Source organism: Vulpes vulpes, chromosome 2, assembly GCF_048418805.1.
Source record: "Vulpes vulpes isolate BD-2025 chromosome 2, VulVul3, whole genome shotgun sequence".
Taxonomy (NCBI): Eukaryota; Metazoa; Chordata; class Mammalia; order Carnivora; family Canidae; genus Vulpes; species Vulpes vulpes.
This window is the reverse complement of record NC_132781.1, coordinates 57884720-57908941: the sequence shown is the minus strand read 5'-3', so window position 1 is coordinate 57908941 and position 24222 is coordinate 57884720. Positions and strand designations below refer to the sequence as shown.

Here is a 24222-nt window from a genome sequence, read left to right as displayed (position 1 = left end):
CAGCAACCTTAACCAGACATCCTTAACCAAGGTCTTCCAGTAGTATGACCTTAGCAGTAATCCTAGATCTCTTGAGGGACACTGGCAGGGCAGGGGGTGGAGGGGGTGAATTAGTCATTTGTGTCTTCCTTTGGCTCAGGTCATGATCCCAAGATCCTGGGATAGAGCCCCACAGCAGGGCTTCTGCTCATCGGGGAGCATACTTTCCTCTCCCTCTGCTCCTCTCCCTGCTTGTGCTCTCTGTGTCAAATAAAATCTTTAAAAAATCTAGATCTTTTGATTCCCTTGGTCCCTGCCTGCTTTCTAAACCATTAAACCAGACTTTCCATCAGTGCTGTGAGGTACTTGAAAACCTTCCAATAAATTCCTTTTCTGCTTAACTTGGCTGGAATTAGGGCCTGTAATTCTCAACCAAGAACCTTCCCTGGAACAATGCTGTGCCACCACCCCCCCATCCTCTTTTAATGATCTGTCACTCACTGAGTTTGCCTTCCAAAAATGGATATTAAAAAGCAAAAATTCTAAATACCATTTACATTTCCAAACATGCTAACACACTACACACTCCTGCACAGGGTTGTCTTGGCATGTGCTATCATCTCAGCTTGTAATGCTCATCCCCAAAATACTAGGATAGCTAGTTCTACCACCATATCCTTGTCTCTGGTCAAATCACCTTATCAGAGAAACCTTCCCAGACCACTCTGTATAAAACAGAAAGACCCTTCCTTATGTTACATAATTTTTCTTCAAAATTGTCACCATCTGATATATCATAAATTTACTTATTTATTCATTTATTGTCTATCTTCAGATACAATATAAACTCCACAAGGGGAGGGACTCTGTTTTGTCATTTCCCTATCTCTGGTGCTTACGACAGAGCCTAGCACATAGTAGCTGCTCAGGCAAACTTTTGTGAAAGAAATTATTAAGTACATTTTAGGTGTTTTTTTTTTTTTTTAAGACTTATTCATATATTTTAGAGAAAGAGAGAGAGAGAGAACATGAGCGGAAGGGGCAGAGGGAGAGGGAGAGACAATCTCAAGCCGATTCTATACTGAACACAGAGCCAGATGTGGGGCTCCACCTCACAACTCTGAGATTACAAAGTGAGCTGAAACCAAGAGTAATACACTTAGCCAACTGTGACATCCAGGCAACCCTAGCTTTTTTTATTATAAAAATTTATTTTCAAAACTACATTTTTTGTGGTAAGCACCAAGCAATGTACAGAACTGTCAAATCACTATGTTGTACACTTGAAACAAAGAAAACATTGCATGTCAACTATACTTCAATGATAAAAACTTAAAAAATAAAAAATAGATAGTTATTAGGATGCCTGAATAGCTCAGTTAAGTGTCCAATTCTAGGTTTTGTCAGAGGTCATGATCTCATGGGTTGTGAGATCAAGTTCCAAGGTGGGCTCAATGCTCAGCACTCAGCATGGAATCTGCTTAAGTTTCTCTCTCTCTCTCCCTCTGCCTCTCTCCCCACCTGTGCATGCACACACTCTCTCTCTCAAAATAAATAAAATCTTTAAAAAATAAATGGATATATTAACATGTATTAATTATTTTCACACACACAAGTTGTGATAGATATAGATATGTGCCTCCTAGATCTCCCTGCAAGGAAGGACTTGTCCCATTTGTTAGGAGTGCTGTCACTCCTTCAGGGATCATCTCTGAAGGGCTGCCTTGTCCAAGGTCATGTTCCTCCCAAGGCAGCCCATATCCAGTGACTGATGGAGAGAAAGGTATAATGTGCAGCCATTTCAGTCCAGGGCAGGACAACTCTAAAACACCACTTTAGCTCTAGGGTTTCTATAGATTTAGGTAAGACCATTGTTTAGGACAGCATCATAGCTCAGCTTCTCCTCCTGCCAAATCCTGCCTCTTTCCCATCCCTCCCACAGGTATTGAACATAAGGGCACTTCTTAACATCTTGTACATTAAACTCTATCTCAAATTCTGCTTCTAGAAGACCTCAACCTGTGGCATGCTTGTTGTTAAAACTAAAAAACAGGGGCACCTGGGTGGCTTAGTTGGTTAAGCGGCTGCCTTCAGCCCAGGTGATGATCTCAGGGTCCTGGGATCAAGCCCTGATTCGGGCTCTCTGCTCTGTGGGGAGTCTGCTCCTCCCACTCCCTCTCCCCCTCCACAAGAGAGCTTGTGCTCTCTTTCTTTCAAATAAATAAATAAATAAAATCTTTTAAAAAACTAAAAACCAAACAAACCAACAAACTTCATCCCTATAAAGTAGAATACTAACATCCCTGTAATAGTCCTATAATATGCATTCTCTCTTTCTACAGAAATGGTCACATACTAAAAGAGTCCCCTATTTTATCTAGGCATAAGGCTTATCAGGAAAAACTATTCTTTGGTGCATCCAGGTGTGGCCATGTAGCTAAGTTACAAGCTGAAGTGATGTGTATAACTTCCAGAACTTGTCCTTAGAGGAACTGAGGTACCCTCTTCCCCTCTGACCCTTTCCCCTTTCTTTGAAAGGGAATATGGTCATAATATTGGGTATCTCATATCATGCAGATGTGGACAATAACCTAGTAATGACAGAGCAACCACATAAAAGGAGCCTGAAACCCTGTGGAGCCACCATAGCAGCCTGGGCTGCTCAAACTATATTATTACATGAGAAAGAAAGCTATATCTTGTTAAACCTCTCTAACCTGGGTGACAGCTACCATTGTTGTCTGTGCTATGTCTGCATCGTTCCCCAGCCCTATGTTCTCACTTGCCATGGTCAGCACCCACAGATCTTTGTCGGAAGGCTACCCCCTGGCTGCCAGCATTTCTGGTCATTTATGCACCCCTCCTTATGAGGGGCAGTCCTTAAACAATGACTGATGGGAATGGGATAGAAAGGCTCTACCTTTGTATTTTGTTCTTGATTAGGACACCTGTTAGGAATAAGCTTCAGAACTCTTCAGGACTGAGGCACAGGTGTCCTCCCTGAGGCTTTGCTTGATCCTTGCTCCATCCTCGCTTGGCCTCTAGTCCCCTTCTCTCTTCGCAGTCTCCCTTCCTCACTCCCTACCAAGTCTCCCTGAAACTCTTCCTAGTAAGTCACTTTCCCATGAAATCTCATCCCACGTTCTGTTTCCGGGGATCCAAACCTGAGACAGTATTCATTTGAATATCATCCTATTCTCCAGAGTTCATCACAGTTAATACTTGTACACCTTGACAAACCTTTTCCCCTGCAAAATCAATTATATGGTGACTCTTTTAAATAAAAATGGAATTGTAGTTTAAACCATGCACCTCACCTTTTTCACTTAAAATGGCGCAAGGACCTGTGGAATTTAAGGAAGATGAACATAGTGGAAGGGCAAGAAAAAGAAAATAAGATGAAATCAAAGAGGGAGACAAACCATAAGAGACTCTTACCTATGAGAAACAAACTGAGGGCAGCCCGGGTGGCTCAGCAGTTTAACGCCACCTTCAACCCAGGGTCTGGTCCTGGAGACCCGAGATCATGTCCCACGTCAGGCTCCCTACATGGAGCCTGCTTCTCCTTCTGCCTGTGTCTGCCTCTCTCTCTCTCTCTCTCTCTCTCTCATGAATAAATAAATAAAATCTTTTTTAAAAAAATGAAAAGAAACAAACGGGTTGCAGGAGGGGGGGTGGAGATGGGGTAACTGGATGATGGGCATTAAGGAGGGCATGTGAGGTAATGAGCACTGGTGAATCACTGAATTCTACCTCTGAAACTAATAATACACTGTGTGTTAATTGATTTTAAATAAAAATAAATAATAAAATGATTCATGGACCATATTCCATGACTGTAGAATATACACTTCATTATTTTTCAGGATATATAGCTGCCTATAATTTAAAGTCTAAATAAAAATCAAAAATGTTTTGGTGCACTTGGCTGGCTCAGTTAGAGGAGCATATGACTCTTGATCTTGGGATCACTGAGTTTGAGCCCCATTTTGGGTGTAGAGATTAAATAAATACATAGATAAATAAACCTAAAAAAATTTTTTGGAGGAAAGAAGTGGAGAAGGAATTTAGAAAGAGAAGAAACTTCTTTGGTTCATACCTGTAGTTCTGCTCATTAATGAGAAAAAAAGATTACATATACACTGACTTCTAGGAACACCAAAAAGAAGCAAGGCAGAATTTACTAAAAAGAGATAAATTAGGGGTGCCTGGGTGGCTCAGTTAGTTGAGCATCTGACTCTTGATTTTGGCTTGGGTTGTGAGATTGAGCCCTCAGTCAGACTCTGTGCTCAGCGGAGTCTGCTTGGGGTTTCTTTCTCTCTCCCTCTGCCCCTCCTCCTACTCATGCTCATTCTCTCTCTCAAATAAATAAACACTTTTTTTAAATGGACAAATTTGGGGATGCTGGCGTGGCTCAGTGATTGAGTGTCTGCCTTTGGCTTAGGACGTGACCCGGGATCCAGGATGGAGTACCACATCGGGCTCCTTGCAGGAAGCCTACTTCTCCCTCTGCCTATCTCTGCCTCTCTCTGTGTGTCGCTCATGAATAAGTAAATAAAATCCTAAAAAAAAAAAAAAAAAAAAAGACTTAAAAAATGGATAAATTTTATCTTCTATATCCTATATCCTGAAAGGGGCTAAAGGACTGAAAAAGATTAATATATTTTATATGTACATATAACCATCAATACATTAACTCTAAAACATAAAACTATAAATATAGTTTAAGATATACATAAAATTCATGTAAAAAATCAGGATGAGGGGATCCCTGGGTGGCTCAGCGGTTTGGCGCCTGCCTTTGACCCAGGGTGTAATCCTGGAATCCCAGGATCGAGTCCCACATTGGGCTCCCAGCATGGAGCCTGCTTCTCCCTCTGTGTCTCTGCCTCTCTCTCTCTCTCTTGCTCTCTCTTTCTCTCTCTATGTCTATCATGAATAAATAAATAAACTCTTTTAGGGATCCCTGGGTGGCGCAGCGGTTTAGCGCCTGCCTTTGGCCCAGGACGCGATCCCGGAGACCCGGAATTGAGTCCCACGTCGGGCTCCCGGTGCATGGAGCCTGCTTCTCCCTCTGCCTGTGTCTCTGCCTCTCTCTCTCTCTCACTGTGTACCTATCATAAATAAATAAAAATTAAAAAAAAAATCTTTTAAAAAAGTCGGGATGATGTTCTTTAGAATCTGGTCATTTAAGGAAGCAGGCAGAGGATAAAGAATCATATGATGCATTTGGTGTACTGTTAGTCTAACACTATTTGAAGTTTGGTGTTTCCAAGGAATACTCTTTTGTTATTGGCAAAATATATTCTGGCTATTTCAAAGGTGTATGTTGCCTAAATTACACCTACATTTTAAGGAAGAAGAGTTTACAGATGTTTCATGAACCTCCAAGAATTAAAATAACAGTCAACAACAGAAAATTTCAATAACAACATTAAGATTTTTTTTTAATTTTATTTATTTATTCATTCATGAAAGACACAGAGAGAGAAAGAGAGAGAGAGAGGCAGGTAGAGGGACAGGCAGAGGGAGAAGCAGGTTCCATGTTAGGAGCCTGACATGGGACTCAATCTCGGGTCCCCAGGATCACGCCCTGGGCCAAAGGCAGGCGCTAAACCGCTGAGCCACCCCAGGATCCCCCAAAATTATTTAAGATTATAACATATTTAGAACATAACTGAGGGATCCCTGGGTGGCTCAGCGGTTTGGTGCTTGCCTTTGGCCCAGGGCACGATCCTAGAGTCCCAGGATCGAGTCCCACGTCAGGCTCCCTGCATGGAGCCTGCTTCTGCCTCTGCCTGTGTCTCTGCTTCTCTCTCTCTCTCTGTATATCTCATAAATAAATAAATAAAATCTTTAAAAAAAAAAAACAACAACATAACTGAGGGGATCCCTGGGTGGCTCAGCAGTTTGGCGCCTGCCTTTGGCCCAGGGCGCGATCCTGGGGTCCCAGAATCGAGTCCCGTGTTGGGCTCCCAGCATGGAGCCTGCTTCTCCCTCTGCCCGTGTCTCTGCCTCTCTATGTCTATCATGAATAAATAAATGAATAAATCTTAAAAAAAAAAAAAGAACATAACTGAAAATACAACAGGGGTGTCTGGGTAGCTCAGTCAGTTAAGCCTCTGACTCTTAGTTTCAGCTCAGATCATGATCTCAGGGTCTGGGACCAAGCCTGCATGGGGTTCTGAACTCAGCACACAGTCTGCTTGAGATCCTCTCCCTCTGCCTTCCCTTACATGCATGTACTGTCTCTAAAATAAATAAATAAATCTTTAAAGAAAGAAAATATAACAGTAAAAATGATCCTATTGGATACTAAATCTGGATTACAAGTATAAAAGGGATTTAATAAAGCATTGTAACATTTATTTTCCATAAAATGACTATAATGGTGCATAAAATCAAACATAAGCCTTTAAAAGACAACTCTTATGAATGACACGATTTGTTTTTGACTCATTTGCAACTGTTCAGTGTTCACATATCAAAAACTTTGTTGGGCCAATAATCTGTAACACTGTAATTTAAGGATGTTAAAAAGAGGCATGGCAGAGAGAAGCAGTAGCACTGCTGATAAATTAAGAAACAGAGGAGGGTCAGATGTGAGAGAGAACTTCCATGGTGGTGTTTTTCCTATTTGTGCACTGCAAAGGGAAATCTCCAATCTAGTTATTAAACTTTCAGTCTGTCAGAGGTAATAGCTATTATGCCGAAAGCAATTACACAGGCTAGCACTGGAGATCTGAGTGTTGTTGTTGTTTTAGGAGAAGTAAGATAATTCCTGGGTTTGTGTGTATGTGCTCTTATCCCTTAATCAGCAAGTACATCCACAGTATCAAAACTGTCACTCCTTTATTCATTTCTACTCGACTGGCAAAATCACAGATTAAAAAAAAAATCACTGTAGGAAAGTGTGCCCCATGTTACCTTTGATAAAATCATTTTTAGACAATTTTTGGAAACAGATTTACTTGTAGGGGATTTTCTTGAGATGTAGAGAAGTGACTGCAGTTCCATAAAGGTTCTTTCTGATACTGCTAGCTACGTTTTTAACATCCTTTAAGAATATACAGATATATATATAAATGTGGGAAAAATATATATGTAGATACTCCCCAAATTAAGCTAACCATGATGTAATTCCCACCGCATTATAAAAAGAACCACTTTTTTTCTCTGAACAAATACACATCTTTTACTTGAATAAAACATAAGAATTATCACTGTTACCTGGACCTGAACATTCAAAAGTTTTGGAGTAGTAATGCACATAAGAAAATTATGCATGTCAGTAGGGTTGTTAACTTTATATTTATATATTTGTATTAATCTCTTATATAATGAATGTATTTCCTGTTTATGTCTGTTCTGTCTCATGGAACAGTATCAGTGGGGACGCCTGGGTGGCTCAGCAGTTGAGTGTCTGCCTTTGGCTCAAGGTGTGACCTTGGTGTCCAGGGATCAAGTCCCACATCCGGCTCCTCCCAGAGAGCCTGCTTTTTCCCTTCTCTCTGCCTAGGTCTCTGCCCCCTTCTCTCTCTGTGTTTCTCATGAATAAAATCTCAAAAAAAAAAGAGAAAGAACAGTATCAATGATTTAAAACTGGTCTCTGCTAACCCTTGTGAAGCTCTATTAAAACCATCAGTAAAGCTCTTGACTGCTTTATGAAAGGCTAAATCCTAACCACTAGATCACCAGGGGGCATCCTGACTGCTTTGTCCTGATTGCTAAGTATTCTAATGTGAGATATGTTGGGGGAGGAGGGTTAAAATATTCGTAACCTAACCATTTTTAAGTATACAGTTCAGTGGCATTAAGTACATTCACCCTGTTGTACAATCATCACCACCACCCATTGTCCAGGATTTTTCATCTTTCCAAACTGTAACTCTCTGTACCCTCTATTCCCCCTCCTTGAGGGGGGGGATTGAACAACTCTCTATTCCCCCTCCTTGAGACCCTGGAAATCCTACTTGCTGTCTCTGTGAATTTGGCTACTTTAGGTACCTCATATAAGTGGAAGCATACATATGTGTCCTTTTACGTCTGGCTTATTTCACTTAGCATAATGTCTTCAAAGTTCATCCTGTAGCATGCACCAGAATTTCATTTCTTTTATGACTGAATAATATTATGTAATATATATATAGTTTATCCATTCATCCATGGATGGACATTTGGATTGTTTCTACCTTTTGGCTACTGTAAGTAATGCTACTCTGAACATTAGCATACCTATGCATATGTGCTCAAGTCTCTGCTCTCAATGCCTTTGGGTATATACCCAGCAGTAGAATTGTCTGTTGGATCACACAGTCATTTTTAAGTCTTTGGAAACTCACCATACTCTAATGTAAGATTTTAAAGCACAAATATAAGTGGTATTCTACAGATCTGTGAGAGGTATCTCTTATCTCTTATGTTGATGGTGCACACTGATTACGTGAATCTTAAAATTGCAACTTGTAACACATGTCAGAAGTGTCCCAGGATTTCACAGCTGGAAGGGAGAAAACTTTAATAATAGCAGCTATCATTTATTGGTGGTTTACTAAATGCCAGATTTTGAGCTAAGTTTTACATACAAAGATGAAAATACAATACCAGCCAGCCAAGAAATCAGAAATACAGTATTTCCCTACATGTATTTTTGAGTGTTAACAGTTGTTATGAAAGAGAGAGAAACAAATCAGTTGGTTAAACAATTTAGATTTTCTCGTGAGGATTTTTTCAGACTTCAAAAATATGCACTGTGACTTTCTAAGAGGGGATATATGAACCCATTATTCAAATTGCTTGGCTTTTGTTGAAGACCATGTTGCAGGAATGTTCTGATCTAGGACAGGGTTCTCAACTGCAGCACTACTGACATCTGGGACCAGTAGTGGGGAAGCTGCTCAGTGCATCATAGATCGCTCAGCAGCATCTCAGTAGTATCCTCTACATACTAGATGCTGGTAGCACTTAATGACAATCAAAAATGTCCCCAGAAATTGCCAAAGGTATCCTGGGAGGCAAAAATCATCCTCAGCTGAGGACTACTGGTTTGTTACTATCTCACTAAGTTCACTATCCACTTCCCCACTTAAATAGGAGCCATTAAATATAGATTTCCTTGCTGTTCCCCACCCCCACCTCAAACTTGTCTTCCTCCTTTCCTCCTCCTCTTCTACAAAACAATAGCTGCTCCTCTCAGCCTGCACACTGGATTCCATTCCCATTCACCCTAAACCATAACCTGTCCATCAATTATCTGCTGCTTAGTACATTTAATTTCTCCCTCAGGCTCCAAACATGCTCATGTTTTTTCTTTCCTAAACAAAACAAACAAACCCAAACAAACCCCTTCTCCACCCCCTTAAGTTTTTCTCTCTCCCCCATAAAACTAAATTTTCTTAATTATGACCTCCACTTCTCCTCACCTCACTTTTACTTCTCTGCCCAATAAAATCTGGGTCTACAGTCATTTCTCTATTCTCTCAAAGATCGAGACCTCCTGTTTGCCCAGTTCAATGGTTTCCTCAGGGTCTTGCCATTACCTAACATCACCTCATGGTGAAAATATCTTGAATAAACTTTTTTTTTAATAAACTTCTGAAGAAAATATGTGACCTGAGGAACAGCCTAAGTCTTGAATTCCGTGACATCACTCTCCTAGCTGTCTTCTCATCTCATTGATAGTGTTCTGTATTTCCCTGTCTTCTGTCACCCCAAAATGTAGGCAGTCCTTTGGGGGTCACTTTCAGTACTCTTCTAAATGATTTCCATCACTCCAAATACCTCTAGGAATTCTGTTTATCTCTGACCCCATTCTATCCTGGTCTCTCAAGTCAGATCTGTTAATAGTAAGATGGCAGAATCTGAAGGGGAAAAAAAAAACAGAACCAGAATTTCTGTTTATTACAAGAAACAATAATAACTACCACCAATAAATGCCTTCTACATGCTAGACACTGAAGAAAGCACATTACAAACATTAGTTAATTTAACTTACTTCTCAACAACTCTATGAAATAGGACTTACTATTCGAACATTATAAATGAGGTTACAATCTCTATGGAGTTCAGTAATTCTCTTATATACCTAGTAAATTTTAAGTATTAGATTGGAATACTAGTGCTTTTATTTCAAAGTCAATTTTCTTAACCAAGTAATATTACCTTTTACATTTCTCCTCAAAATTCAGTTCTCTTAGATCTTCCTGATTTTCACAAACTTAGAGGATCATTTAAGGTCAACACTGTAAGATATCAACAGTCTTGGCCTCTAAATTAAAGAAGATATTCTCCCAAGAATTCGAGAGCTAAAAGAGAGTCAACATTATATAGTTCACCTCCAGCCTGTAGGCAGAATTGTATCTAAACCATTCTAGACAGATGGGTATCTTCTATTTTTAATGACATCTAGGAAAGGAGATTCTCGTCTACTAAATTTAGATTCTGAGCCAAAGGCAGGAAGCATATCTAATTTTATGCTCCATATAGCTACACCTTCACATACAACTGGTAATATGCATCCTACCAGGATTATTACCGCAAGTAGAAATGGACAGTTAGAAAATACAATAAAAAAATAAAGCCAGTCACTCAAGAGGGATTCAAATAGACTCTTCAAGTAGACAAGAGGATCTTAATTCTAGTCTAAAGTACAAAAGAGCTGACATCATCTTCTTCCTAGCATATTAAAATCCACCTGGCAGAAGTAACTGGAAAAAAGATAAACGAGTTTCTAGTATGAGGTACATATATCACACGGCTGTAACTACTTTCAAAAAATTAACTCCAAATCTTAATGGAAAAAAGTCTTGAATGCATCCGAAGTTGCTGGCATTTTGACGTTTACAGTTCTACTCTTGCCATCACTTCCTTTAGGCTCTAGGCTTTAGAATCCAAACACATCAGTCACTACCATCCCCAAAAGATTTCTGTTTAATTCCGCCTGTCAGATCATTTTTGCCAGCTCTCAACACATTAAACGAAAAACAAACAAAAAAATCACAAATGCTGCAAAATGAAGTTTCTAGCAGTATATTTTACAGAAATTCTTTACACTATTTGCTACAACACAAAGCTAAAATTGCTTTAAGATAATTATCTCGAAGAAGCTACCGACTAGAGCTGACACAAATGTTTAATTGGCCCTCAGTCAAAAACTTTCCCAAATGAACCAGTGGAGCATGCATCTTCACAAAGTTCTTTAGCATTACTTTAAATAACATAACCTCCTGGGTCAAATCATGCTGTAAAAATTACATCTTTTTTATAATGATTAAAGGAAATTGCAGAGTGGATAATCATATGAGTATAACTTGTGACCTCTAATATCACATTAAAATCCAGAACAGGGATCCCCTGGGTGGCGCAGCGGTTTGGCGCCTGCCTTTGGCCCAGGGCGCGATCCTGAAGACCCGGGATCGAATCCCACGTCGGGCTCCCGGTGCATGGAGCCTGCTTCTCCCTCTGCCTGTGTCTCTCTCTGCCTCTCTCTCTCTCTCTCTCTCTGTGTGTGACTATCATAAATAAATAAAAATTAAAAAAAAAAAAAAACTTTAAAAAAAATAAAATAAAATCCAGAACAGACTAGCAATAAATGAAAGTTTGATAAAACTAGGGAAATTTTTCGTATAAAATTACCATAGTAGTGTTGGTACACTTCCAAAAACCCAGGTCATGGTTCAATTATTTTTTAAAACAAATATTCATCAGAAATGGCAAGTAATAAGATGAAAATACTGACCTAAACCAATCAGGCAAAACTACCAAAAAATACCATTTTGAAAGTAATTCAGGTTGTTTTTCAAAAGAGAGCATTCACTTCTATCTAAGCAATGATGGAAGATATTTATGGCCAAAATAGTTCTTTCTTCTATCTGTTTGGTGAATGATTTGACAATGAACTGGAATTAAAGGCACAATTTTTATTTTGTCACATTCTAGTTTTAGAATCATGGTTTTATCCCACCTAAGTATAAACCTGTTACAAGAACACAATTCAAGCTAAGAATCAACTTCAAATTTATATCAAAATGTCTTATCTTCCCAAATCTAGCCTAAACAACAAAAATGTTACCTTATGTTTGGCTATACAGCAGCTACTGTAGAAATGCCAAGTTTTATTTGTTGTCTGCGGCAGGCTCATGCAATTTTTTCTAACCGCATCTCAGTCATCACTCAATCTGGAGGTGGTTAATTGCTTTATGATTCCAATTAATATTTTATCACAAAACAATCTCTTATTAGTCATTAGAGTAAACCATTCATAACACATTGTTTTTTTTTTTTAATAACAGCTTAATTGAGATACATGCCTTAAGGTATACAATCTCTTTATTTATTTTTAAAGACTATTTATTTATTTATTTATTTATTAGAAACACACGGCGGGGGGGGGGGGGGGGGGCGCCGCACCAGAGACACAGGCAGAGGGAGAAGGAGGCTTCATGCGGGGAGCCCGACGGGGAGCCCGACGTGGGACTGGACCCCAGGTCTTCCAGGATCACGCCCTGGGCTGAAGGCGGCGCCAAATTGCTAAGCCACCAGGGCTGCCCTACAATCTCTTTAAAGTGTGTAACTCAGAGGCGTCTGGGTGGCTCAGTCAGTTAAGGGTCTGCCTTCAGCTCAGTCATGATCCCGGAGTCCTGGGATTGGGATTGAGCCCTGCACTGGGCTCCCTGCTCAGTGGGTAGCCTGCTTCTCCTTCACCCTCAGGCCACTCCCCCTACCAGCTCACATTCTCTCTTACTTGCTCTTTCTCCAGTAAATAAATTTAAAAATCTTTAAAAGAAAAAAATTAAAAAGTGTGGGGCACCTGGGTTAACCATCTGCATTCAGCTCAAGTCATTCTGAGGTCCTGGAATCCAGCCTCACATTGGGATCCCTGTTCAGCAGGAATTCTGCTTCTACCTCTGCCCCCCACCCACTTGTGTGTACAAATGCTCTTTCTCTCGGTCTGAAATAAATGAAATCTTTTTTAAAAATTGTGTAACTCAGGGATTTTTAGCATATTCACAAAATTCTACATCAATCACCACTATCCAGAACATTTTCATCACCCTAAAAGAAATCTAATATCCATCAGTAGTCACTCCCCATTTTCCCCTACTCTGGCAACCATTAATCTGTTTTGTCTCCATGAATCTGCCTACAGGGTATTTCATATAAATGGGATCAGACAATATGTGGACTTCTGTGACTGGCTTCCTTCACTTAACATCATGTTTTAAAGATTCACCAATGATGTAGCATGTGCTTTAAAAATTTTTTTATGACTGCATAATAGTTCATTTTATGGATATACCACATCATATTTGCCCATGCATCAGTGGATAAACAATTGAGTTGTTTCCACTTTTGGGCTATTATGAATAATACTGCCTTGAAAATCTGTGTACAAGTTTTTGCATGAATATATGTTTTGACTTTTTTGAGTGTATATCTAGAAGTGGAATTACTGGGCCATGTGGTAACTCCTTGCTCTTAACTTTTTACAGAATCGCCAAACTGTTTGCCAAAGAGACTGCATCATTTTACAGTCCCACCTGCAATGTAATGAGGGTTCCAATTTATTCACATCCTCATCAACACTTCTCTCTTTCTCTTTTATTATAGCCATGTTAGTGAGTATGATGCAGTATCTCATTGTTTTGATCCGCATTTCCTTAGTAACTAATGATGTTGAACATCTTTTCATAAGCTTATTGGCTGTTTATGTATCTTCCTTAGAGAAATGTCTATTCAAAGCCTCTGGTTATATATTGCTTTTCCAAATCCTCTAGACATATATATTTTGCTTTTTTATACTTGAAAGAACTTTTTTTTTTTTTTTACATTCTGAGTTGAAGTCCCTTATCAGATATATGATTTGCAAATCAATTTTCCCATTCTGTGGGTTGTCTTTTCAGTTTCTTGAAGGTGTTTGAAACAAAAAGGTTTTCATTTTTGATATAATCCAATTTATCTATTTTTTCTTTTGTCACTTATTTTCGGTGTCATATCTAAGAAATCATTGTCTAATCCAAGGTCACAAAGATTTACTTCGTTTTCTTCTAGGAGTTTTAGTTTTAGCTCTTACATTTAGGTCCGTGACCCACTTTAGTTAATTTTCATATATAATGTGAGGCTAGGGGTCCAACTTCATTCTTTCGCATGTGGATATCCTATTATCCCCAGCACCATTTATAGAAAAGACTATCATTTCACCACCGATTCTCTCAGTACCCCTACTGAAAATTAATTAACCACAATGTATGGATTTTATTTCTGGACTTTCAATTCAATTCCATTGATCTAAAGGTCTATCATTATGTCAGGACCACACTGCCTCAATTACTGTCGCTTTGTAATAAGACATGAACATTTAGATTTTTAAAGAGTAAGTCAAGAATATTTTTAGATTTAGAAACTCCAATTACAGGAAGACTCCATCATTTAAAAGATTATCATTCCAGGGGCACCAGGGTGGCTCTCTTGGTTAAGCATCCAACTCTTGATTTTGGCTCAGGTCATGATCTCAGGGTGATAAGACAGAGAGCCCTGTGCTCAGAGGGGAGTCTGTTTGAGATTCTCTCCCTCTTCCTCTCCCTCTGCCCTCCCCCAACTTATGTTCTTTCTCCCTCTCTCAATAAATAAATAAATACATAAATAAAATCTTTAAAAATAAAGGATTGTCATTCTAAAACTTCATACTCCAGTCAACTAGTCAAAAACCTAGAGCCCTCCTCCCCCTGGTATTTACACATGCCTCAGATTCTTATATCTAACTTTAAGTTTTCCAAAATATTCCATCATAGGTGTATCAATATTATTCTTAATGTTCTATCATATAAAATAATCTATATTTGTCCCCAAGTAAAGTCTGTTATTTTCCCCTGGGCACTTCTTTGCCATAGCACTCCATTTCTCAACACGGTGGACTGATTGTTCTCAGATCTGTTATATACTGTGTCATCTTGAAACTTCACTTTTATTGTTCTCCTACAATAAAAGTGGTTGGAGTTACCACTCCTTGAAGTCTGTTATCATCATCTTTCATGGAATAATTCCTTACTTTGCCACAGAGCACCCTTCATGTAGTCATGTTTTTTTGTTTTTTTAAGATTTTTATTTATTTATCTGGGAGGGAGACAGAGCATGAGCACGGGTAGGGGCAGAAGGAGAGGGACAAGCAAACTCTCTGCTGAGTGCGGGTCTCTATCCCAAGTCCCTGAGATCAGGACCTGAGCTAAAGTCAGATGCTTAACTGACAGAGCCATCCATGTGGTCCACCTTCAAGTAGTCTTAAGAAAGGGCACATGAAAGATAAAATTTCCAAATCTCTGCTGATCAAAACATGGTATTGTATTATGCCACTAACAATTGGTAATATGGCCAGGTATCAAATTCAGGTTGAAAGTAATTTTTTATCAGAATTTTTCAAGCACTACTCCATTGTCTTTTAGCCTCTTAGAGTTGCAATTGTGAAGTCTGACTTATTCTTATTCTCTATTCCATAAAAGTGATGTAAAGGGTGTGTGTGTGTGCCTGTCTGTCCATCTGCAAGCTTTCAAGACCTTTATTTTATCTTTTGTAAAGGATTTTCTGCAATTTCAACATGCTGGGCCTTATATGGTTCTTTTTTCATTCACTGTGCTACCCAATCAGAGGCTTTTCACTCTGAAACATCAGTTCTGGACAATTTTCTTATTTTCTTTTTGTTTTGTATTATTTTTCTCTCTTCTTTCCTTATGCAGCTTCTATTAGTCTGTCATTGAACCTCCTCAATTAATTTTGTAAGCCTCTCATCTTTGCTCTTTTTTTTTCTTAACAATTGATAATCAATTTATTAAAAAGGTTGATTTAAGCATGTGCAATGGTGACTTCAACTTCAACTCCTGGCTCAATACTGATGGAGGTAATCTGTTTAACAATTTCAGAAGGATGAAGCCAATCAGTGTCTTGCTTGTGGATCCTGAACTGAAAACAATCCCAACTCTTAGAATATTCACCATAAAGAGTTTTTCTTGTGATTTTCAGAGTCATGGTAGGCATCTGAACTGGTCCTTTCAATTTAAGATTCTTTTCTTTTGCACTGCCGATCAAGTCAGCCTATACCTTCCTCAGAGGTTCTACACTGTGGCTGGTTAGTCATTCTAATTGAGTTAATTACCACCTGTGGTTCCACAGGGGTCTTTCAGGTGCTTTTAAAAGCCATGGCCATGGAGCACCTGGGTGGCTCAGTCAGTTGGGTGTCCAACTCTCAATTTTGGCTGGGGTCATGATCTTGAGGTTGTGGAGTTGAGCCCCATGTCAGGTTCCATGCTCAGCAGGGAGTCTACTTGGGATTCTCTCTCCCTCTCCCTCTGCCCCACCTCCTGTTCACACACTTTCTCTCTAAAATAAATAAATAGGGGCAGCCTGGGTGGCTCAGCTGTTTAGCGCCGCCTTCACCCCAGGGCATGATCCTGGAGACCCAGGATCGAGTCCTACATTGGGCTCCCTGCATGGGGCCTGCTTCTCTCTCTGCCTCTCTCTCTCTCTCTCTCTGTGTCTCTCATGAATAAATAAATAAATTTTTAAAATAATAAATAAATAAATAAATAATCTTTTTTTTAAAATTTTTTTTTTATTTATTTATGATAGTCACACAGAGAGAGAGAGAGAGAGGCAGAGACACAGGCAGAGGGAGAAGCAGGCTCCATGCACCGGGAGCCCAACGTGGGATTCGATCCCAGGTCCCCAGGATCGCTCCCTGGGCCAAAGGCAGGCGCCAAACCGCTGCGCCACCGAGGGATCCCCTAATCTTTTTAAAATGAATTAATTAATTAAATAAAATCCATGGCCACAGCATGGCTTCCTGACCAACTTGTTCCTTGAGGAAAGTGAATAGCAGTGAGTTGGGAGCAGAAGCAGGCCAATGAAGCTCTACTATAGCTGCAACTGTGTCTTCCTTTTTCTCTTATTTTCTATCATTGTGTTCTTCTTTTAGTTTCTGGGAGATTTCTTCAATTTCACTTGGTTTCAACCACTTAAAAAAAATGTTTTCGTGGAGGTTAAAGACCATCCTGCTAAAAGATGAAAGGGTCAACCAGGAAATTAGAGAAGAATTAAAAAGATTCATGGAAACGAATGAGGATGAAGATACAACCGTTCAAAATCTTTGGGATACAGCAAAAGCAGTCCTGAGAGGGAAATACATTGCAATACAAGCATCCCTCAAAAAATTGGAAAAAACTCAAATACACAAGTTAACCTTGCACCTAAAGTAACTGCAGAAAGAACAGAAAATAAATCTACACCCAGCAGAAGAAGAGAGTTCATAAAGATCTGAGCAGAACTCAATGAAGTACAGACCAGAAGAACTGGTCTGAACAGATCAGATCAACAAAACCAGGTTGGTTCTTTGAAAGAATTAATAAGATAGATAAACCATTAGCCAGCCTTATTAAAAACAAAAGAGAAAAGACTCTAATTAATAAAATCACGAAGTAAAAAGGAGAGATCACAAGGTAATACAAACGATTTTAAAAACATATTATAAGCAGCTATACGCCAATGAATTAGGCAATCTGGAAGAAATGGATGCATTTCTGGAAAACCACAAACTACCAAAACTGGAACAGGAAGAAATAGAAAACCTGAACAGGGCAATAACCAGGGAGGAAATTGAAGCAGTCATCAAAAACCTCCCAAGACACAAAGTCCAGGGCCAGATGGCTTCCCAGGGGAATTCTATCAAACGTTTAAAGAAGAAACAATACCTATTCTACTAAAACTGTTCCGAAAGATAGAAAGGGATGGAATACTTCCAAACTTGTTCTATGGGGCCAGCATCACCTTAATTCCAAAACCAGACAAGACCCCACCAAAAAGGAGAAGTATAGACCAATATCCCTGATGAACACAGATGCAAAAATTCTCAACAAGATACTAGCCAATAGGATCCAAAGTACATTAAGAAGATTACTCACCATGACCAAGTGGGATTTATCCCCAGGATGCAAGGCTCGCTCAACATTCATAAAGCAATCAACGTGATAGATCAGGGATCCCTGGGTGGCGCAGCGGTTTGGCGCCTGCCTTTGGCCCAGGGCGCGATCCTGGAGACCCGGGATCGAATCCCACATCAGGCTCCTGGGGCATGGAGCCTGCTTCTCCCTCCGCCTGTGTCTCTGCCTCTCTCTCTCTCTCTGTGACTATCATAAATAAATAAAAAATTTAAAAAAAAATTATTTCTTTAAAAAAAAAATGTGATAGATCATATCAACAAGAGAAAAAACAAGAGCCATATGATCCTCTCAATAGATGCAGAGAAAGCATTTGACAAAATATAGCATCCATTCCTGATCAAAACTCTTCAAAGTGTAGGGATAGAGGGAACATTCCTCAACATCTTAAAAGCCATCTACGAAAAGCCCACAGCAAATATCATTCTCAATGGGGAAACACGGGGAGCCTTTCCCCTAAGATCAGGAACAAGACAGGGATGTCCATTCTCACCATTGCTCTTCAACACAGTACTAGAAGTCCTAGCCTCAGCAATCAGGCAACAAAAAGAAATAAAAGGCATTCAAATTGGCAAGAAGTCGTCAAACTCTCCCTCTTTGCAGATGACATGATACTGTACATAGAAAACCCAAAAGACTCCACCCCAAGATTGCTAGAACTCATACAGCAATTCAGCAGTGTGGCAGGATACAAAATCAATGCCCAGAAGTCAGTGGCATTTCTATACACTAACAATGAGACTGAAGAAAGAGAAATTAAGGAGTCAATCCCATTTACAATTGCACCCAAAAGCATAAGAGATCTAGGAATAAACCTAACCAAAGAGGTAAAGGATCTAAAGGATCTATACCCTACAAACTACAGAACACTTCTGAAAGAAATTGAGGAAGACACAAAGAGATGTATGAAAAATATTCCATGCTCATGGATTGGAAGAATTAATATTGTGAAAATGTCTATGCTACCCAAGGCAACTTACACATTTAATGCAATCCCTATCAAAATACCATGGACTTTCTTCAGAGAGTTGGAAAAAATAATCTTAAGTTTATGTGGAATCAGAAAAGACCCTGAATAGCCAGGGAAATATTAAAAAAGAAAACTAGAGCCAGGGGCATCACAATGCCAGATTTCAGGTTGTACTACAAAGCTGTGGTCATCAAGACAGTGTGGTACTGGCACAAAAACAGACACGTAGATCAGTGGAACAGAATAGAGAATCCAGAAATGGGCCCTCAACTCTATGGTCAACTACTATTCGACAAAGCAGGAAAGACTATCCACTGGAAAAAGGACAGTCTCTTCAATAAATGGTGCTGGGAAAATTGGACAGCCACATGCAGAAGAATGAAACTAGACCATTCTCTTACAGCATACACAAAGATAAACTCAAAATGGATGAAAGATCTAAATGTGAGACAAGATTCCATCAAAATCCTAGAGGAGAACACAGGCAATACCCTTTTAGAACTTGGCCACAGCAACTTCTTGCAAGATACATCTATGAAGGCAAGGGAAACAAAAGCAAAAATGAAGTATTGGGACTTAATCAAGATAAAAAGCTTCTGTACAACAAAAGAAACAGTCAACAAAACTAAAAGACAACAACCTACAGAATGGGAGAAGATATTTGCAAATGACCTATCAGATAAAGGGCTAGTTTCCAAGATCTATAAAGAACTTATTACACTCAACACCCAAAAAACAAACAATCCAATCCTGAAATGGGCAAAAGACATGAACAGAAATTTCACAAAGACATAGACATGGCCAACAAGCACATGAGAAAATGTTCCGCACCACTTGCCATCAGGGAAATACATATCAAAACCACAATGAGATACCACCTCACACCAGTATGAATGGTGAAAATTAACAAGACAGGAAACAACAAATGTTGGAAAGGATGTGGAGAAAGGGGAACCCTCTTGCACTGTTGGTGGGAATGTGAACTGGTGCAGCCACTCTGGAAAAATGTGTGGAGGTTCCTCAAGGAGTTAAAAATAGACCTGCCCTACAGCCCAGCAGTTGCACTGCTGGGGATCTACCTCAAAGATACAGATGCAGTGAAACGCGAGGACACCTGCACCCCAATGTTCATAGCAGCAACGTCTACAATAGCTAAATTGTGGAAGGAGCCTCGGTGTCCACTGAAAGATGAATGGATAAAGAAGATGTGCTATATGTATACAATGGAATATTACTCAGCCATTAGAAATGACAAATACCCACCATTTACTTCGACGTGGATGGAACTGGAGGGTATTATGCTGAGTGAAGTAAGTCAATCAGAGAAGGACAAACATTATATAGTTTGTCTCATTCATTTGGGGAATATAAAAAATAGTGAAAGGGAAAAAAGGGTAAAGGAGAGAAAATGAGTGGGAAATATCAGTGAGGGAGACAGAACATGATACCTAACTCTGGGAAACAAACAAGGGGTGGTGGAAAGGGAGGTGGGCAGGGGGTTGGGGTGACTGGGTGATGAGCACTGAGGGGGGCACTTGATGGGATGAGCACTGGGTATTTTTCTGTATGTTGGCAAATTGAACTCCAATATACCAAAAAAAAAAGTTTTGTTTTTTCATTTGAGCTGCCATAGTTATACAAATCCAGAAGTTCTTTTTTATTACTGAATTATTCTTTCTTCAAAGAATCCAATTCTCATTTTATAAAACCATATTTCTTTTTTTTTAAAGAATTTATTTATTCATGAGAGACAGAGAGAGAGAGAGAGAGAGAGGCAGAGACACAGGCAGAGAGAGAAGCAGGCTCCATGCAGGGAGCCGGACGTGGGACTTGATCCCAGGTCTCCAGGATCAGGCCCTGGACCGAAGGTAGCGCTAAACCGCTGAGCCACCCAGGCTGCCCTATAAATCCATATTTCTATGATATTATTAGTTAGTTAGAGAAGTTTTTGTTTGGTTTGGTGGGTTTGTTTTTTGGTTTTTGGGTTTTTTTTTGAGAGACAGAGGGAGCGAATGTGAGTCGGCGGGGGGGTGGAGAATATTAAGCAGACTCCTCCCCAAGCATGGTGCCTGACACAGGATCGACCCCACGACCCCAAGACCACAACCAGAGACTAAACTAAGAGCTGAATACTTAACTGACTGTACCACCTAGACACCTCCATTTTTTTTTTTCATTTTACATTTTTACTCAGAGTCCTGACCTACCTCTATATCCACCAGATTCCTTTATGCAATGTTTTCATTTTGGTCTCTGCTGTTCATGTTGAAGGCTTTTTCTGATGTCTCATGATCCTTAGTAATTGCCTGTTTCTATTTAAGAATAAGGCCCTGAAAGATGGGATTGGCAGCCCTGGTGCATGGACAGGGTTTTCAATCAGGGAACTTCCCTATAGGAAATAGCTCTTTCATTAGAGACCCTTAAATGTCAGTATGAGAAAGTATTTTCTTTGAATTTTCTTCAGTTTATCTAAAAAATATCTCTTCAATTTCCTGAATTAGCCACCAAAGTCTGGTGGCAAGTAATCAAGAGTCATAGCTTATTTGGGAGATGAGGTGAGAGGTTGTAGGTCCACTGTTCAGCACACATATATTCCCCATTTTCTCTCCCATGAGTCACTCCATCCTGAAATGTCTCCAATTTAAAGAGCCCTGCCCCTGGTCACATTTGATTTCTGAATAATTGAGAGGTGGAGGGCAAGTAGTTTTCTGGCTGCACAGTGTAAGACAGAGGACCTAGAGATCCAACACTTCAGTGAACAGATTTTGAGCCAATGCCCCTTTTCTCGTTCAATGTCTCACTTCCATCTCTGAAGTAACTGGAGCCTCTTATGAAATTTGTGGAGTGAAACAGTGTGCTTCTTCAAGGCACTGTGTCTTCAGGTCCTAAAGATAAGATCTAAAGGGTAATAGTATCTCTGTCCTATGTCAGTTACTTTTTCCTCTATCAAGTTTTGATCAAAATTCTTACTAAATCTCTCATCAGCTACTCTGTTCTCAATCATTTTCCTTATTTTTAGTTATAACCTTTTCTACTTTTTTGTATCAAGAGAGAAATGTAGATGCATAAGGAAGTGCATCATTTTTAAGCAGAAGTTAATCTAAATTTATAACATTGGATGATCTTATGAAGCAATTTTTTAAAATAAGAAAATTAAGTCTCAAATGATGAAGTAAAATGCTCAAAGTCAAAAACGAGGCAAGTGACAGAAACAGAATTTTAATCTATGCCTTTTAAAAGACTAGAGCATTAGATTTCAGACCAATACAAAATTACATAAAATATAAAAATAGGCTTAGAAATATAATATTCAACATAAAGATGAAGAAAAGCACATATTCCATGTACATTTCTTCTCATTCTTGAAATAAATCAAGAAAATTAAGAAAAAAATGAACTCCACGAACCAAGAACTCAAAGATATAAGACAAAAGTGTAAGCCTAAAAGGAAAATGATTGATCCAAGAAAAGAAAATGAGTAGAAAAAATATATTTCCTATCAGAACTTAAAATAGTGCCAAAAGATCAAGTGCAGAAGCAAAAGGGAAGGAGAGCACAAGAAGACCAAGGGCTGAAAAGGTGAGGGAAAGAAAAGGGGTAAGAGGAGAATGGGAGTATCTCCTGCAGTTATCCAACCCTGAATGCTGGGAGTGGAATATGGGCTCAGAGAGACACATGAGAGGGGATCCCTGGGTGGCGCAGCGGTTTGGCGCCTGCCTTTGGCCCAGGGCGCGATCCTGGAGACCCGGGATCGAATCCCATGTCGGGCTCCCGGTGCATGGAGCCTGCTTCTCCCTCTGCCTATGTCTCTGCCTCTCTCTCTCTCTCTGTGTGACTATCATAAATAAATAAAAGTTAAAAAAAATATTAAAAAAAAAAAAAAGAGAGACACATGAGAAAGCGACGTGGAGACTACTACATCAAGTCTGATGTAGAGACTATCACAAGAGCCAAGACCTACAGCCTGGTACTGATTAGGTGGGACTTTTGGGTTGTCTCTGGGGAGCAGGGATGAGTGAAAGATTTTATAAGACTAAAAAAAGGAAGGAAATATTTATGACTAAGAGACTGAGTTGCAGAATATTGAATTACTGCTTTACACAGGAAAATGCTAGTTTAAATCATCGAATTTACTTCAAGAACTTTTCTAAGCAATTCACAAGTATTCATGGAATCCTCAAAACACAGTACACGAGGTACATAGTATTATCATTTCCATTTTACAGCTGAAGAAATTGAGACAATGCAAGGGAAGTAACTTGCTCAATAGTCCAGAGCTAGTAAGGGGCAAAGCCCTAGCTCTTAACCATAATTCGACACTACCTTTGCTGGACTGACCATAATGCAGCTGCAGCTTGAGCTCAAAATAAAACTTTTCTAGGGGTGCCTGGGAGGCTTAGTTGGTTAAACATCTAACTCTTGATTTCAGATAATGTCTTGATCTCTTAATTAAAATTTTAAAGGGGCACCTGGATGACTCAGTCATTAGGTGTCTGCCTTTGGCTCAGGTTGTGATCCCAGGGTCCTGAGATCGAGCCCCACATCGGGCTCCCTGCTCAGCAAGGAACCTGTTCCTCCCTTTTCCCACTGCCCATGCGCTTGCTCTTTCTCTCTCTCTCAAATAAATAAATAAAAATAAAATTGTTTTTTAAAAATTTAAAAATTTTTAAAAATTTAAAAATAAACTTCTCTGGAAAAAGAAATTTTTCTCATATTAAGTGGCAAATTTTGGGGAAGGCTTCTTCAAAAATTTCTTTAATGTTGTTATGAACTGTGTGCATTTTTAAAATAATTAACACCAACATTATATGGCTCAGAAGTAAACCAGACTGATTTTAAGTCTTGCCCTAGAAAAGAGTTTAACATAGATTAGTTACAAAGATGGCTTAGAACAAATTACAGGACCATCTCTATTCCTTTTAGTGTTTTTTTTTTTTTTAAAGATTTTATTTATTTATTCACGAGAGACAGAGAAAGAGAGAGAAGCAGAGACACGGGCTCCATGCAGGAAGCCCGACATGGGACTCGATCCTGGGTCTCCAGGATCACACCCTTGGATGAAGGCGGCGCTAAACCACTGAGCCACCGGGGCTGCCCCTCCTTTTAGTGTTTTAAACATTAGTTTAAACTAATGTTTAAAACGTATCTGAATATTAAGGGGCACTCATAATGGAAGAGAGTATGTCACCAATGTAGAAGCAGCCTACAAAGCTTATAAATAATTTCTTAATAAACTTCTCTCAATTTGAAGAACCTAAAACTACTCTTACTTTATTTAAAATGTCAATACTA

At 39.4% G+C, this 24222-nt stretch overlaps 1 protein-coding gene and 1 pseudogene across 4 annotated transcripts in view; both read right to left on the bottom strand.

Annotated features, from left to right (window-relative positions):
* The window catches only part of SCAI (suppressor of cancer cell invasion), a 154278-nt gene that overhangs the window by 96994 nt on the left and 33062 nt on the right, over window positions 1-24222 (bottom strand). The window lies entirely within an intron of this gene.
* On the bottom strand, window positions 15761-16168 carry LOC112927874 (small ribosomal subunit protein uS10-like; annotated as a pseudogene).